Raw genomic sequence first — 17,696 nt, 5'->3', positions numbered from 1 at the left:
AGTTCAATCCCCGGTTCCAAATAAATAAATAAATAAATAAATAAAAATAAATAAATAAAAAATAAATTCTTGGGGAAAGTATTCCTGGGAATCACTGTCTAGTGGAAAGAGATATACTCCTCAACCCTGGGAGGATAAGCTTGAAGAAAGAAGTGCAGACAGACAAGAGGGTCCTCCTGCTCATGTCTGCCCTAAACTTCAGAGTTCATTTGTATTCTGGAAAACCTATCAGAATAACACTAAGTTTATGCAAAATATTATTAATGATAATAATATGTATTGAGTGCTTATTACATACTGGGCAATGACTACTAAATTTACTTAACTTTTATACTAGCATTATGAGTTAAATCTCATTATTTTGTCCATTTTACAGACAAGGAAATGGGGCTAATGAGGCTGAGTGGTCTGCTTCAGGCCTCGCAGCTGCTAAAGTCAAAGAGGCCTGGCCTCACCTGCTCAGGGCAGGACTCCACAAGCTCTGAAGACTGCAGTGCTTTCAACCATAACATTCATCTCCTTCTCTTAAGAATAAAAGCTGCTTACTTTCCTCTTCTGATGGTTGACTTCTTTCTAAAATATTTCCTTGAAATAGCGTGGATTATAGTTAACTCCCCGGATGTCAGATGACTACACATCGTCTGAGGACTTATGAAGATTAATGAAAAGTGATGCCAGACATCTTAATAGGCAGAAGGTTTCCTGTGATCCAGTTAAGTCAAATCCATCACCCACTTTTAGTACTGGATAGGGACGCAGACATATTGATTGAGTACACACTGGGTAAGTAGCGTTGGGCCATTGCCACGGCTGGTGCTAAAGAACATAAACCATGGTCTTTGTTCCCAAGGATCTTCTCATGAACCTGGGCAAAGGAAACTTCTGATGAAAACTACAGCACTGTTAAAAGCATCAGAAGTTCCCCGTAGGCCTGTAGTTGGGATCATGGGTCTGATAAGGCTCCTCACATTGCCCGTCTCATCCTCGTGTCATTCACTCACTTCTGCACCTTGAAGGCTGTTTCCTAGGTGCCGTTTTGCATCTGAGCTTGCTTCTCAGGCGATGAGAGTGCTAGTTCTATACAAGGAAAGCCGGAAGTCCCAGAGAAGTAGCACCTTACGTAGAAAAGATTTGGTTAATGGGGAACCCAGTTTCCTGGCCTCCTGCATTTTCTGTCTACAATGCATGTCTGAGTTACACAGGGCTTGAGGTGCAGTAGTCCCCAGGGAGGCATTGTGTCATTGTACACCCTTTAGTGGCTTCCTTCTCTCCCTGCCTCACTCATCCACTCCCCTGCCTCCTGAGTAAACCATAGGTGTTCACACTTCCATTAGGATTTTCGATATGAGGAGCCCACTCTATGCTTACCTTGCCAATCTCAGTTCACACTGCACCCTTTCACTCCTTCTACACCAGCCGTGCTAGATTTCTGGTGTTTTTATCTCCCCCTTCTGGATGTTCACACCTGCTGCTCTTTCTCTCTGGGATAGTTTCTTCCACCCTATTTTATAGGATTAATTTTTTCTAACTTTCCATTTCTATGCTTAAATGCCACTCTAAAGAAGATATCTTTCATCTCTTAAGTGAGATTCATCTCCCGCATTGCATCCTGGGCTTTGCACTCACATTTATCATCGTTTGTCACCATCAAGCCCCATGTGTGCATGCTGATGTGTGGCAGGCTTCCTACATGGCTGTAAGCTCCTGCATGACTGTAAGCATATATTTTTCTTCGCTCTTTTATATCTACAGTTTATTATGGCATCTGAAAAAGTCTGTATTCAATATAGATTTATTGGATGAATGAAAAAGACCAGAAGAAAATGATTTGAGAACAATTACGTAGAACTCTGAGTAGTCATGGGTAGAATGACCCTGGGAAAAACGAGTGCTTGGTGTGAAGCTGTCCTCAGCCTTGAAGAATACGTAGGATTCGTGCGATGCAATGTGGCATTTGGCGCTAGTTATATGTCTGGCACTGGGCTGGGCATTGTAATGATATCCAGTTACATAGTCTCAACAGCCTCCCAATCTTGCAAAAATTGCAATTTAAAAAAACTGGAAGCCCTATAAAGCTCTGAGAGTGTAAATACCTTTCTCATAGCCACAGTATAATCTTTCTTTAACTGAAATCCTACTTTTATCAAAGCACATTCTCTCTCTCTCTCTCTCTCTCTCTCTCTCTCTCTCTCTCTCTCTCTCATTTGTCTTCTTGAGACAGGGTCTCACTATGCAGTTCAGGCTGGCTTTGAGTTCACTTTGTTTCCCAGGATGGTCTTGAACTCATAGTGATCCTCCTGCATCAGTTTCCTAGTACTGGGATTACAGGGGTGTGCCACCACTCCCATCCACAAGAACTATTTTAAAATTTTTGTGTTGATAATAAAAATTTCCAGATAAAGCAGTATGGAGGTAAGGCTACCCAGATAGCACAGTGAACTGAAGCACCTGCTTAGGCAGAGCACAGCAGCCAGGGTTCAATCCTGGCCTGCCCTGCAGCCCTGCCACTGGGTTGCACTGAGCTGGCGACTGAAATGGGCATGGTGGTGTGTGCCTGTGATCCCAGTGTTTGGGAGGCTGAAAATAGGAGGATCACTACAAGTCTGATCTGTGTAGTGAGACCCTGTAGACCCTTTACTAAATACATTAGAAAAAAAAAGTATGGATGAAGTAGAGCAAATCATCATCATTCCTGGGGTGGGCATGGGGGTGTCTGGTCTACCAATTATTGTCACTTCACACTTTCTCTTACGTAGTCCACGGTGAACTGAAAGAGTTTTGAACACTGTTGCCTCGAAACCCAGAGACTATGTTTCCATGTTTATGAAAATGGTGATCATGACATTTGCCTCGTCTACTTCATTGGATTGCTTGAGATTCAAATATAGAAAACATATTTGAAAGTGCTTTCTGAATGTCTTGATTCCTTACAGACAGAAATTACTTCATTTTCCCAGTGGCTCCCAGAATGACCACACATGCATATCTTATTAGACAATAAAGAGTTTTATGCCTTGAGAAAAGTTTTGTGGCTTGAGTACAGTTATGGAATGTAGCACATAAAGGATGATGAAAAATAATTCAGTTCATCTCTTTCTTTTTTTTAGGTACTGACTGGGAATCGAACTCAGGACCTTGTGCTTGTTAGGCAGGCACTTTTGCTACTAAGCTATATCCCAGGCCTCTCTACTTGATTCTATAATCTGTTTGAACTTCTGAAACTGAACCAGAAAGGAGGACTCAGAAAAACACTTCAACAGATTACGTGAAAAAAATTTCTCAATACTAAATGCTTTTTACGCTAAGAAAAAAAAATCCGTGGAATTTTATACAGACCACAAACTGTTGCCATTTAACAAAAACAACCTGAGACTAAGTTCTTTAGAGATTGAATTGTAGCTTAACGTTTTCATTACTTTTTGATTAATAAATATTTAAAATCTGGAATAGAAAAATTGGAAACACCTAAGAGTCTATAGAAATGAAAGGGGAAAAGTGACCAGTTTCCTTCTCTCAGTTCTCAGTTTTGCATGTTGACCACATGCAATTGGCATTCCATTTTGTCGTGTCTCTCAGCAGATCCTTCCCGCGGTCTTCCCTGGGTTTGCACTAAATGTCTCGGCTTCCAACTGTACACTTGTAGAGAGCTGTGTTAGATTATGCTACAGCAAGTTGGTCCATGTGGCCACTGTATTTTCCAGAATTCCCTACTCCATGCAATTTCAGGTTAGAGTTATCTGGAAGAATTTTTCTGTACAATTTGAGAGGTTGGAGTGGAGGAGATACTGTTACACTCAGAAGTTCATCACAGTCAAAAATGTCAGAAGGACAGAGGCAGGTGCTTGAGGTAGGGCAGCTGGCCCTTGCATGCCCTTGCTCTGCACCCTGTTTTTCTTCCAGACTGCTGGCACTGACTGTCAAGGGCAGCCTCAAACCTAGCTGTACAACCGACCCCTGAGGCTATGAATAACATAGAGCCGACAGTGTTTTGTAAGCTTCGACACAAGTCTCCCTTTCATGGACCTACTTTCATCTGCCTGAGTATTCTGTTTCTCAGAATTCCCTGCAAGCCTGTGCTTGTCCACTTGGCCAGCACTTTGAGAATGTTTCTGCAGTAGAATTTTCTAATTTTCCAACGCTCTTGTCCAGATCTTTGCTTCCTAAGAGCCTTCCAGTTTTATGTCTCATTCCTGTGATAAAGTTTAGCAAATGTCTAGTTCCTCTAGTGGAGCTCTATCCCTCTAATACCCGTGCTCTCTTTCCCTGACTGAACTCTGGCCAACACTTTATTGCTGTTGAATATGGTTCTAGAGGAATAGATGTTGAAGGATGAGATTCTGAGTTGCTTCTCTAATCTGACTAAACTGAAAGCTATCAGTGACTATGTTGCCAAAGCTAAGTAAGATGCCATTTAGCCAAGGAAATATAATGACAAAATAATCAGTTATTACCCCCAGTTACCTGGCATGGTATGTCTAAAGAAAACAAGGCTTTGGATGATCAAGAAGATGTTGCCATATAATATTTAAGTGTAAACAAATATCTGTAGTATGGATCGACTTTCCTTAAGTCCATTACCTTCTTCACCTTCAGTGCCATCTTGGTAAAAAGGCCACCAACTTCTTAACAGTTCCACAAATGCTAAAAGGTCAAAGCCCAAGTCCCAAATCTCCTCTGAGACATAAGGCAAATTCTTAGCTCTGAGCCCCTGTAAAAATAAAAAAACAAAGTTCAGTACCTTCAATTTACAATGGCACAGGGTAAACCTTCCCATTTCCAAAGGGAGAAGTGGGAAATAGAAAGGAATTGCACCCAAAGAAGACTGACACACAGTAGAGTCAAGGTGTTATCCTGTAGCTCCGTGTCCAGCATGCAGGACAGATTGTGGTGAGGTGTGAGCCCCAAAGGCCCGTGTAGCCCTGGCCCTCAGCCTGCAGCTCACATGATTTTTCTCTGAGCTTTCCTTGGCAAAGGCTTCACATTTTGGCATCTTCAGTTTCCTGGGATCCCCATCACAGGAGTGGCTTTCCTTTGATAGTTTTAGCATTACTCTCTCCAGGGAACCTGGTGGGTTCTAATACTCTGTCACATATTTTTGTCTGGTCTCCTATACCTTTTATTGGAATCTTGGGTGGAAACCTGTAGGGCCCTGGAACCCTTGCATTCTGCATGCTTAAAAACTAGCACTATGTGGGTGACTCCAAGACCTGCTACTGGCTTGAGCAGTAGCCTGGCTCCCTTGGGCCAATGTAATAGCAGGTTCAGGCACCTGCAATGACTGAATTTGCTAATATGCTTCCCTATGCAGCCTGAATAAGTAGGGCACCACGGTACTCTTTTTTATCTTATTTTATTTTTTTCTTATTTTTTATTTTTTTCTATTTAATAAATATCTTTTATTGTCTCATTAAAATATCAGATTGGCTTTACAATCCAGAAGCTTTTTTCTGTGGCTGGATTAACTCTTGGATCTTAGTCATCTGGCTGCTGAACTGTTCCCTTTTCAGAAACATAGATGCTATCCAAAATTTTTCTTCTTCTTCTTCTTTTTTTTGGCTCCGAATTCCTTCAGGGCAGGTTTGGCTGGCTTGAGTTGTGGGGATTGAACCACAGTAACCTGAGCCTGACTGCTTTGTTGAAGCAGCCACTTGAACTGAGCTAAGGGGCAGGCCCCCCAAAATTTTCTGATAACCTTGTTTTTGACTGTTGTGGCTTGTTGCATTGAAGCAGCTGAATTTGAAACAAGCTCAATGTTATTTCCTTCAAGGATTAGTTCATCTTTCTGGGCTTGAGATACTGAGCAAGCAACACCTGCCCTCATACGAACTTGGCGAATGTATTTTTCATCCAGGAAATTCCAAATTTTGACAAGAGACCCCTGCTCCTGAATAACGACGTTGATGGGGAAGTGAGCATACACAGCCCTCATCTTGTAGCGGAAGCCCAGTGTAACCCCCTTGATCATGTTCTGTACATGGCTACAGATCGTGCGGACAGTTGCCAACTCCTTTCTGTTTTCCCACCATTTGTCAACCCAGAGCCTCTTCTTTTTCTTCCCAAGGAGACTGAGTTCCACACTGATGTGATTGAAGTCCCTCTGGAGGGTTCCTCTGGGGCCCTTCACAATAACTGCATCCTTTCACAGAGATGTCGACATATTCTGGAATGTCGACTGTCTGATTGCTAAGAATTGTCTTCATTCTTGCAGGAGATGCGGCAAAGAGAGCCACGGTGCTCTTTTTTTAAAGAAAGCAAAGTCATTTAAAAGGAGTTTATACTTTTGTACCTTTCAGCCTGTGATGGGCATGGTTTAGTCAATTTTTTATGGTTTCAGAGCAAAGTACTTGGGCTTTTTAAAAAGAAAGTGACTCATCATTTCAGCGACCTTATTTTTTGCCAAGCTGCAAATTATTTACATCTTTCAGCTATACTTTGTGGTCTTAATTCTTACTGTATATCTATCAGCAGTTTCCATGATGCAGCCTGAATGTTGGGCTGCCTTGAAATTTTATCTGTTAGATTAAATAATCTACCAGTTTTAAATATAGCTTCACACAAAAATCTTAGGACATGGACAAAACATAGACATTTTCATTGCCAGAATGAAACTCATGCGACATCTGATCTAGTCACTCCTAGTGATTCTCCTGTTTTCAGCCTCCCAAGCGCTGGGATTATAGGCATGTGCCACCATGCCCAGTCTCAATTGCTATCTCAGTGAGCCCAGGGAGCAGGGCTGGCACGGCATGCCAGGGATTGAATCCTGGTCCCTGAGTCTGCCTAAGTGGGCGCTTTAATCTGCTGAGCTATGTGGCCACTCTGTTCTTTCTGTTTTGAGACAAGTTCTCACCAAATAGCCCAGGCTAGCCTAGAACTCACTGTGATCCTCCTGCCTCAGCCTCTCAAGTGCTAGGCTTATTTATGTGTGCCACCATGCCCAGCCTACCATTATTTTGTGTGTTAGGTCTCTAAAACTTTCTCATCTTGACACTGACAGTTTGTACTGTTTGTTCGTGTTCCCATTCCTTTCATCCTAGCACTCCTTGTAACCACTGTTCTACTCATCTTTGCTTTCTTTCTTTCTTTTTTTTTTAAATCTCCATCACATTTTATTGTTTCTGATACAGTAGTCAGAATCTTCAAAAAACAAGGGCAGAACTAGAAGTAAAATCAAAACTTCTACATCTTAAGCCTTGTAGTCCTAAAACTGAGTTAAGCAAGGCAAAGCAACTTTCCTCCAAACTAAATAGGTCTCCAGTATTCCACCTCGCTGAGCTTTCAAACACCAAGTGCTTAGGACTTAATACAGTGTTAATTATGCCTGAAGAGCTTAATACCCATCCAGGTCCAGAGGTGGAAGAACACATACACTGGAATGGTGATGGGCAAGAGCAGACTGTAAAAGCAAAGGCTGGCTGTACTTGTGCAGCCCTGTGGGAAGTCTTCCTCTACAGAGGCCGAGTAGAACAGTCCTGCTAAGGAGAACAGTGGAATAAGCACAGAGTAGGCAGAGACAGAAACATTCTTCCTCCTCACTCACAAACTGCTGCGGCCCTGTTTTAAAGTATATATAAGAATTAAGAAAATGTAGCAGTGTTTTTTTAAAACGTTGATTCAGTGCTGCTCTGTTTCTTCTTGCTTTGTCTGTTGATGCGTTGCTCTAGCTGCTTATGGTATCGTGTTAGGAGTCCCATCAATGATTGGATAAGCTATCCCCAGCTCTTCATTGATCAGTTCATTTGTGGATGCTTCATATCGGAGCGGCTTCTTGGAGAGCGCGCACACCAGGAACTCCAGCAGCGCGGGGTCGAAGGCACGGGGCGGCTGCTCTGCCCCCTCGCTTGCCCCCGCCACGAACCGCGAGCCAGCTGAGCAGAGGGCCCGGTGCACCACCCACGGAGGCGCGCGAGTCCCCGACACGACCCTCCGGGCAGCTGGCCCAGCATGGTCCTCGCCACAGACGCCCTCGCCCTCATCTTTGCTTTCTTTTTCTTTTCTTTTTATTGTTTTGGTGATGGGGATTGAATACAGGACGTGTCACATTCTGAGCATGTCTTCCACTGCTGAGCTAGATCAAGCAGTTCAACATCTCTTAAATGAATTCATAAGCCTTCACTAATTTTTACTGAAAATAAATTTGAAGATGTGTACAGAAATGGTCATATCACACTGAACAGAGATTCTGTAGTTAGTGCTTAGCTTGATGACTGGAAGTGGCTCTAACAATTTACTTTCATGGTTGGTTCTGTGCAAAAGCCAGATGGATCTTGAAAAATGATTGTTTATTACTCTAAACTCATCAGTGATGACATCACTTGAAGCTGCTTAAATAATCTATTAATATGATTGTCTTTTTCATCCATCTCTGTGTGACACTTAACCTTGAGGAGTTTTGGAACTTGAGGATCTATAGCCAAAGAACTGAAGATATAGTTGGTGAGAAGTTTCTGCATTCTAAAGGAAGGGTTGGGACAATAGCTCAGTAGCAGAAGTGCCTGCCTGAAAAGCACAAGGTCCGGAGTTTGATCCCTGGTACTCAAAAAAAAAAAAAAAATAAATAAATAAAAAAAAAAAAATAAAAAAAAATAAATAAAATTCTAAAGGAAAATGTCTTTATGGTACAAGGAATGGAGAGAGAAAAGGAAACAAAATAAAGAAAGAAAAAAGGAAGGAGGAAGGGATGAAGAGAGAAGGGTGCTATAGTCTTGTGAACATCCTAGTACCCTTACCTTAGAGTTACACCTCACTGGAGCAGGAAGAAGAGTATAGCAGACAGCGAATATTCTAGCAGTAGGAACAGGGAGCACCAGACAAGGGTGATGACACTGGAGGGAGGAGGGCTGCCCACAATGAGATTATAGGAAGCAACAGTCAGAGGTGAGCCAGGGAGCTGAAGCCGCAGACCAAGAGCAGCATTTGTTACAAATACTGGAATGTTTGAAAGTAAATGACACCGTGGTTCAGTTTTAAATATAACAGCTAAATTCCTTTCTTGTCTGTATTGCTACTATGGCCTCTGTCTTTAGCAAGTGACTGTTATTTTCTTAGAGTGTAATCATTATTTTAGAGTATTTCTTGGTCCTTGGAGCTCTGACTTCTATCCATGCCTTCATTCACTCACTCAGCTGTCAAGCATCTGCTGAGTTCCCTCTGCACACCAGGCACCACACTTGGTACTAAGGACATGGCAGCGAGTAAGAAGCTTTGCTTGCGAAGACTAATAGGACAGGTACACTTTGTCTTTTAAACCCTGCACAGTATGATAATAGAGATACACAAACATTTTGAGGACGGTTTCAGTTGGAGAGCAGGCATGTGTTCTCATCTCAAATGCAAATCTGAGTAGCTTTTTCTCCTTTCCACTGGGAGATATCTGTGAGTCAATAATATTTGGAAGATAAATTACTCCTAGTCAGTTATTAAATCTTTTTAGTGTTTAGAAAAATGTGTTATCGGGCTGGAGAGATGGCTCAGTGGTCTAAAGCACCTACTTAGAACAAGCTTGGCAAGGCATCAGGGACCGCGGTTCAATCCCCCAGCACCACATGCCAGCCAGCCCCGCCCCCTGGTGGGCTGAGCTGGCCACACACACACACCACTCTCTCTCTCTCTCTCTCTCTCTCTCTCTCTCTCTCAAATAAATAAAAAAAAAATTAAAAAAAAAAAGAAAAATGTGTTATCTTGTGAGCTGGTATAAAGAAAACCTCTAACCTGTATCACTTGTCATAAATACTGCAGTTTTAGGCTACCAGGGTGATACTCTCCAACATGGAAGGGCCTGCACGTTGGTCTTGGGTATTGAGCTGAGTTGGCTCCAGCGCACAAGGGCTGCCTCAAGGGTGCCTAATAGTGCCCTGGAGAAGCCAAAGGGGAGCAGGCCGCAGGAGGAAAAAGTATTTGCTCGGGCTGGTGAGATGGCTCAGTGGTCTAAAGCACCTATTTAGAACAAGCTTAGCAAAGCACAGGGACCGCGGTTCAATCCCCCAGCACCACATGCCAGCCAGCCCCGCCCCCTGGTGGGCTGAGCTGGCCACACACACACACACACACACACACACACACACACACACAAATAAATAAATTAAAAAAAAAAAAGAAGAAGAAGTATTTGCTCTTGTGCTTGGACACTGATCTTTTGGGGAAATGCTTCACACTGTGTGGCGCAGAAAACCTTGGAGTAGAGGGGATGGCGCACGTTCTGAGCCCCGAACACTCTCATTGTTCCCTGGGAGTGGCTGGTCTGTCTTAATTCCGGCTTGCAGTCACAACATTATAAAACGAGCCAAGGCTTTGCCTGAAAGGGTTTCTATGGCAACCTCTCCCAGCAGGCAAAGAACAGCGCTGTAAGCCTCAGCCGAAGGTTGGGAGATAAAAATAAATTCTGATTAATCCAGGACTCGTGTATGACTGAGACTTAAGAATCATCTGAGAACATAAAACGGGGCTGGGTGAATTTCCATGTTTCCCTTGTCTTTCTTTCATTATATTTTCGATGTTTTATTTTATTATATGTATTTAGTGCAGGGTCTACAGGGTCTCTCTACATCGGACTCATAGTATTCTCTGGTTTTGTGCTGGGATTACAAGCGCGTGCCACCACGCCCAATCTCAGTTGCTAGCTCAGTGCGCCCGCATGGCTTGCGGGTGATCGAACCCTGGCCACTGCGCTCTGCCTAAGCAGGCACATCCTCTGAGCTATCTGGCCAGACCACCCTTGTCTTTCTTAAGGAAGATAAAAGCCATAAGCAAGTGAAACCACGCTCTGCCTTTAACTTTACAGCACCTCGAAAAGCAGAGCGGTTTCCATGAGGCTTTTTACGGGGAGCGTTCCTCTCTAAATGTCTCATTCACTGTACCTCATAGGACAGGACTGTTGTCTGGGAGTTGACATGCCCACCAGGAAACCCCGGGTCGCACAATTCCTAGTTCAGAGTGATTGTCACATCCCTGAGATGAGAAATGTCACTTCCAAATCTGTGTGAGTCAGTGACACCTCTGTACTTAATTTTGTTACCCTAAAAAATACCCTCTTTTATGGCACAGCGAGGTTCAAACCAGGTCACAGATATGGAACATTTGAAAAAAAAAAGTTTCTATGCAAATGTAGGCTGTGATGAGGCGAAAGATTAGTGTGCCTTGGGCAAAGGTGAGGTAGCCTTGGAAGACAGTCCCGGCTGCTCTCCGAGGCAGGCAAAAGCCGTGGCCTTAGTCTCAGGCCACTGATGCTCACGAGACCAAGCCCCCGTCCCTGCCTCCCCCCGGACGTGCGATCTCCGAATTATTTCCTCCCTCCACACAGATGACCGCTTCTCCCTGCTCCTGCGCTCTGAGCCCAGGTCCGCCCCCTCCTGTGGGCTCCTGCCCTTTGCTCTGTGTTCCGGTGTCAGCGAGCTCATGACCTCCTTCCTTCTACAAACCCTGAAGCCCACTTCTATGCCTGAGCCGTTTCCTGTCCTCCTGCAGGTTCCAGGCTGTGCTCTGTTTACTTCTCTTTAGCTGCGGCTGCTTTTCTGGCTTTTATCCAGGCTCACGTGCATCTGCAGCACAGGGGAAAGTATCTTTGACGGTCATTAATTTTGGCGAGGTGGGCGAGGTTTAAACTTTGTTTTGGGGAAGGAGGATAGCTTTAAACATTTATCTTTTAGATTTATTTTTCTTGTTTTTTGAATATATACATATGCACGGATACACATAATAGCAGATTATCATTTAATGGAGCAATTCCATTTTTATGTCATATCCAAAAGAATTGAAAAGACCTCAAAAGGGCTTTGCACACCCACGTTCACAGTAGCATTAGTTACAAGAACCAAAAAATAGAACCTGCTTAAGTGTCCATTAACTGATTAGCTGATAAACAAAATGTTTTTAAAAAACATTTTTTCTTAAATTTTGAAACAATTATAAACTCACAGGAAGTTACAAACCAGTACAAACAGTCCTTGTACACTCTTTACTCAGCTGCCAATGGTGTTCTCTAGCTGGATGACTGTCAAAACCAAGTGGCTCACACTGAGACATGGGTGTTAGCTAGACTAGGGGTCTTATCCAGTTTTCCTCACGTTTAAAGCTGTATTTATTTATGTGCTTGTATGTGTATAGTTCTATGCTGATCTATATAGCCATCCCTATAATTAAGACCCAGAATATTTTCTCCATAACAAAAGAATATCCTCCCATTATATCTGTATAGGAAAGCTTATACCCACTCTACACTGTGCCACTGCAGCTGTTAATCTGTTCCTCATCTCTGTATTTGCATCATTTCTAGGATGTTCTATTGATGGCACCATGCGGTACATAACTGCCCAAGGTTGACTGTTTCCAGTAAGTGTAGTACACTTGTCTTCCTTGTTGTGACATGTATCAATAGTTCAATCCTTTTGTTATTGGGTGAGTAATATTTCATTGCGAGACTCTCCAGAAGTTTGCTCAAACATCACACAAAGCAGACTTTGGTTTTTACCTGTGTCCTAAGTGAAGATGCTATGAACATTTGTGTGTAAGTTTTTCTATGAACACAGTTTTTAAAAATTTCTTTGGAATAAATGCCCAAGAGTGAAATTGTTGGGTCAGATAGTAATTGCATGATTAATTTCCTGAGAAACTACCCAACTATTTTGCAGAATGGTGGTAACATTTTACACGACCACCAGCAATCTTAGAGACCTGTGTTCTTTGCATCTTTTTCTTTGTCTTTTATTTCTGGTGTTCTTGGCACTGTAGAGTGATATATTGTTGTGGTTTTTCAGAAAGCAAAACTGGAATCAAATATTTATTTGTTATGATTGGTTACGTTTCTGTTCCTGGGGATAGGAGTGAGGAAAAGAAAAGTAAGGCAGGGGAGGAAGGCAGAGTGCAACGTAGGTGTCTTCCTGAGTTGGCACAAAGCAAGAGGGGATACTGGATTTTGAAATCTCTCCCAAGCTAAAAATAATTATTTCTTTGAAGGAGGAAGAGAGAAAAATTCATCCACTGGTGTCCTCTTCTGTTGGTCAGAGTTTGTCCTTAGGATTAACCTTTCCCATGCTTCTATGAAACTCATGCATAAGCATCTGACTGGCCCAGTGGTATTTTGCTTTTGCCAACAGGGAATCTCCTGGACGTAGTTAAGTGGCACTGACTCAGCCTCAAGGGATGGCCCTGTCATCCTGGGCAGTGTGAGGTTGGTCAGGTGAGTAGCATTGGTTCTTACAGTGAATAGGGTTGCAACAAGCAAGACAGTGAAGCTAAGTGGATATTAAGCAGCACGGAGGAAGTATCTGAGGAGGATGAACAGAAAACAATTTCAAATATAGTATGGGAGCTCCTAAAAAAATTAAAAATAGAATTAACATGACCCAACAATCACACTACTGTGTATACACTCAATGGAAATCAGTGTTTGAAAGATATGTGTACCCCTGTAACCGCTGCAACATCATTCACAATAGCAAAGACGTAAAATTGGCCTTGTGTTCTTCAGCAGATGGAGAAAGCGAATGTGGTCTTCATACACAGTAAAGGATGGCTCTGAGTCTAGAACGATGAACACTGAAACTGCAACCGCATGGATGAATCTAAAGGACATTTAGTTAAGCAAAATAAGCCAGGCATAGAAGGACAAATACCATATGATTTCACTCATATATGGAATCTTTAAATATTAATCTCATTGAAGTAGAAAGTAGAGGAATGGACACAAGCTAGAAAAGGAGAAAAGAGAGAAGCAGGCTGATTAATCAGGGGTGAAGTTACGATTAACAGGAGTAAGTTTTGGTGTTTTATTGAACAGTAAGGTAACCATAGATAAAAGTAATGCACTGTATATTTCAGAATAATTAGCAGAAGTGGGTGAGCTTGAGGCCAGCCTGGGCTACATAGTGAGTTCAAGTCCAGCCAAAACTACCTAGTAAGATTCTGCCTTAAAAAAACCAAAAACAAACAAAAAACCCCCTCTATGCTTGGGTAAATTTTAATAATTCCCCAAAAGTCTTTTAATGTTTATGTTTAGTCCTGAAATTCAGACTGATTTTTCTCACACTGTCTTTCTTCTGCACAGTGTTCTTCCATCTGTTATACCTAGGGCTGGGGTTCATCTGACTGCTGTCTCCTGCCCACCTGAGATATGCTCGCTTCTCTGCCTGAGTTCAGCTGAGTCACACCAGGAATGGATGGACGCTTCCGGCTGAGACGAATGCTTTCCAGTTTTAGGAGGTTCCCAAGTGCCTCTCCTCTGATTTTCCTGCTTTATAGTTAAAAAGTCAATTCAGGTCATTCCTGGAACCTAAATATTCCAATTGCCCTGGTTCTGCACCTAGAAGACCGCCACCATTGCATTACACCTGTGTTTGTAACTGGAACAAGCTCAACAATCCTAAACAAGTAAGAGTTTAATAAAGTGGTAAAGTTTATTTTTACCAAAATAGCATGGGCATATACAGCATATTATTTTAAACACAAATAACATTGCAAGATTTATAATAGCCAAAGCTCTCTTCTGATTTGCAACTCTCTAGGCCTGAGTTCCATCCATCAGAGGCAGCCACTTTAATCTCTTTTAGCTGTTTAGTCTGGTATTTTTCTCCATGTTTCAGGGAAGTGCATTTGTTTGCTGCATATTTCAAATCTATATCTATTTCTATACATCTATCTATCTATCTATCTATCTATACTGGTACCTCGGTATATGAAATTAATTTGTGTTTTATGATTTGGAGGAATATACCTGCATTTGTGTTTGTGCCGGGAAGATAGCTGTGCTCACATTTGCCACTTGATGTGAAGTTTGCAAATAGAAGCAAAATTTTGTTGTGAACTTTTGACAAAAGTGCTAACCGAATTGCTGGGAAAGGGAAGTGTTTGTGAACTGAGGTATCACTGTGCACTGCAGAGGATGAGGTTTAGCCTCTTTGCACTCTGGGTGTGTCTTCTGTGTCCTTCCATTCTGGCTCCAGGAGTGGTGATCCTAACATTAGCCACTACTGGGCAACACCCAGAATAGTTGGGTGTGCAGATGCCCGTCAAACGAGCACTTTTTTTTCCCCTTTTAGTTAGATCAGAAGCTAGCCAGAGATTGTAGGTAAATGCCTGAAATGTGAAGCCAACATCTTGTGTTCAAGTCCTGCTTCTGTAACTTTTAGCTGCATACTCTCAGGCCAATCAATGACTTAATGTCTCTATGACTTTCCTGGGGGACAATAATAGTAATTACCTTGTGAAGTATTTGTGATGGTTAATGAGCTAATACAGGCAAAGCACTAGAGCTGTGCTGTATTAGGCACATATATGCTGGTTTATGATGTTTTTGGTAGACCAATATCATTTTGTATTTTCTTTCATTTTCTGAGGCAGGGTCTGAGTCACAACACTGTTCAGCTGCTCAGGCTGGGCTCATGTGCGGGGTTCTTGCAATTCAGCCTCCAAGAGCGCTGGACTTACAGCCTGCACCACCAAGCCTGGATTGACTATATTGTTACTCAGCCAAGAGAACATGATAATTATATGTCCTATTTTGCATTTTGTATTTTTCCTTTTTTCTCAAACTAATATCTGCTTCATTTTAAAGATTACTTCCTTTTCAAGACTGTATCACCAAACTTTTCCACTTTTCAAAAGAGGTACAAATTTCTCTCCCAATGCTAGTTTCATAAGTCAGATAAACAGATATTGTTCTAGTTGCATTCCCTTCTTCCCTGGATATATCATTCTTGAAATCCTTTTCCAACTTGGATTGTTGTTTTCTAAGCTTGTGATACTGAGGCTTTTCTTTGCAAATCTACCTTGTTGGAAGTTGCTCTGCTCAATTTAGCTCCTTCCTTAGTTTTATCTATGGTTTTTCATGCTCTTTGTTATTGACATTTTGGGGCCAGATTATTCTTTGTTATGGAATTATCCTCACGGCAGTAGCTAAAAGTACCCTCAGCCTCAAATCACTAGGTGCCAGGAGCGCCACTGCCCCTGCTGCTCCTTGTGACAACTAAAAATGGCTGATATTTTCCAGATATTTCTTAACATCCCTGGAGGACAAAACTGGCCCCCGGGTAAGAAGTTCTGCTTTAATACTTCAGTTCCCTGAATCACATTTGATAACAGCTTCTTCAAGAGGGTTGCAAAAAATGTAAATTTTTTGAGACTGTGTATATCTGAAATCTTTATTCTGTCTGTTCGATTGCTAATTTAACAGTGTAAGATCATAGACCGAAACAGTCCATTTTGAATAATAGCATAGCAAGCTATTTACTTATTATCTTCTAGCTTTCAATGTTGTGGGCATTGATGACACTTAATAATTGATTTTTAATTTTAGCCACCAGTTACTACAATTTGTAACTCAGTGGATTAAAAAAGCAGCTACTTTATCATTTTTCATGAGTCAGTGCATTGATTGGGGCTCACCTGCCTCATGTGCGGGCTTCATGTACTCACCGTCCATCAGGGGAAGATCAGAGTGGACTGTTTGACGCACCTTCACTGTATCTGGAGTCTTGTCCAGACGCTGAGACGTCTGCGGAAGAGTAGGAGTTGCCTGGTGTTCCTGAGGTTCAGGCTGCCAACCGGCGCTGATCTCTTCTGCACCATTCTGATGACTGGGAGAAGTCCCAGTGGCACTGCAGATGCCACTCGGGAAGGTCACGCACGAGGGCGTGGGTGTTGGGAGTGGGATATTGCAGGCTCCTTGGCTGGCAGCAAGCTACCAGAACCACCACAGTTTTGTTTCTAAAGTGACTTTTTTTCTTGCTTAATTTTTATAGGATTTGATTCTTATTTAATGAGTTTAGTAATTGCTCTTTTCTTTTTGTAATAATTTAATTTCTTTTATGTCTTTATTTCTTTTGATGATTTCTTTCGGCTTGATTTTCTATTTCTGGAAGTCTGCTGGTCATCTAGCAGGAGTGACTCTTCAAAAGGCTGGTTGGAATAGGGCTGTGACTGGTTCAGGCAGTGCTTTCACTCTCTGGAGATGGGGCAAAGAGCCATTTGCATTACTGTGGATATATTAAATGCCATTTTGGGGGAAGGTCTATTTCTTACATCATTTCAGTTTTTTCTCCAGAAAGATCTTCTGGCCTAGGCAGGGGATAGTTCCTTGGCAATAACTATTCTTGTGATCTGTGAATCGAAGGGGACTGGGTGCCCATAGGTGATAGATTTAGATTTCCACCGAAAGCTCCTCCTCACAACTTTTTAGGGTGGTGCATCTTTTCTATCCTCCACTGTGTTGCTGTCCATTCTGAATTCAGATCTTTGGTTTGGTTTTCAGAGAACAACCTAGTTCTTAATGGAGGAGAGGCCCTGAAGGACAGCTGCCCATTGTTGAGAACTATTGCCTAACCTTCCTGCTTTCAATCCTGTCCCTCTTCCCATATTTTTCTCTGGTGCCTGCAATTTATTTGTTTTCAATTTTTATTTTTTATTGGTGCACATTTGCAGTACATAATGACCCCACTCCTCAGGGGGAGCTGGCCCACGTGCACAACACAGCTTCATTCTTTCTTCATCCCTTCCTCTCCTCTCCCGCTTTCCTTCCTCCATCTCTTGCTCCCTCTCATTTCAAAAAGATCTGTCTCCCTATTTCCTATCATCTAGCTTTTGTTGGGCTTTTACTCAACTTTTGGATTTCTTTCTTTCTTTCTTTTTTTTTTTTTTTTTACGGAATGGGGAATTGAACTCAGACCGTTGCACTTGCCAGAGAAGAGCTTATTCCACTGAGCCAT

General features: G+C 42.3%; 1 pseudogene; it reads right to left on the bottom strand.

The window, feature by feature from the left end:
• Window positions 1-7,196: 7,196 nt before the first annotated feature.
• Window positions 7,197-7,664, bottom strand: LOC101572957 (annotated as a pseudogene).
• Between the last annotated feature and the right edge of the window lie 10,032 nt (window positions 7,665-17,696).

This window comes from Octodon degus, unplaced genomic scaffold, assembly GCF_000260255.1.
Source record: "Octodon degus isolate 3935 unplaced genomic scaffold, OctDeg1.0 scaffold00080, whole genome shotgun sequence".
Lineage (NCBI taxonomy): Eukaryota > Metazoa > Chordata > Mammalia > Rodentia > Octodontidae > Octodon > Octodon degus.
This window is presented reverse-complemented; position numbering and strand designations above follow the sequence as displayed.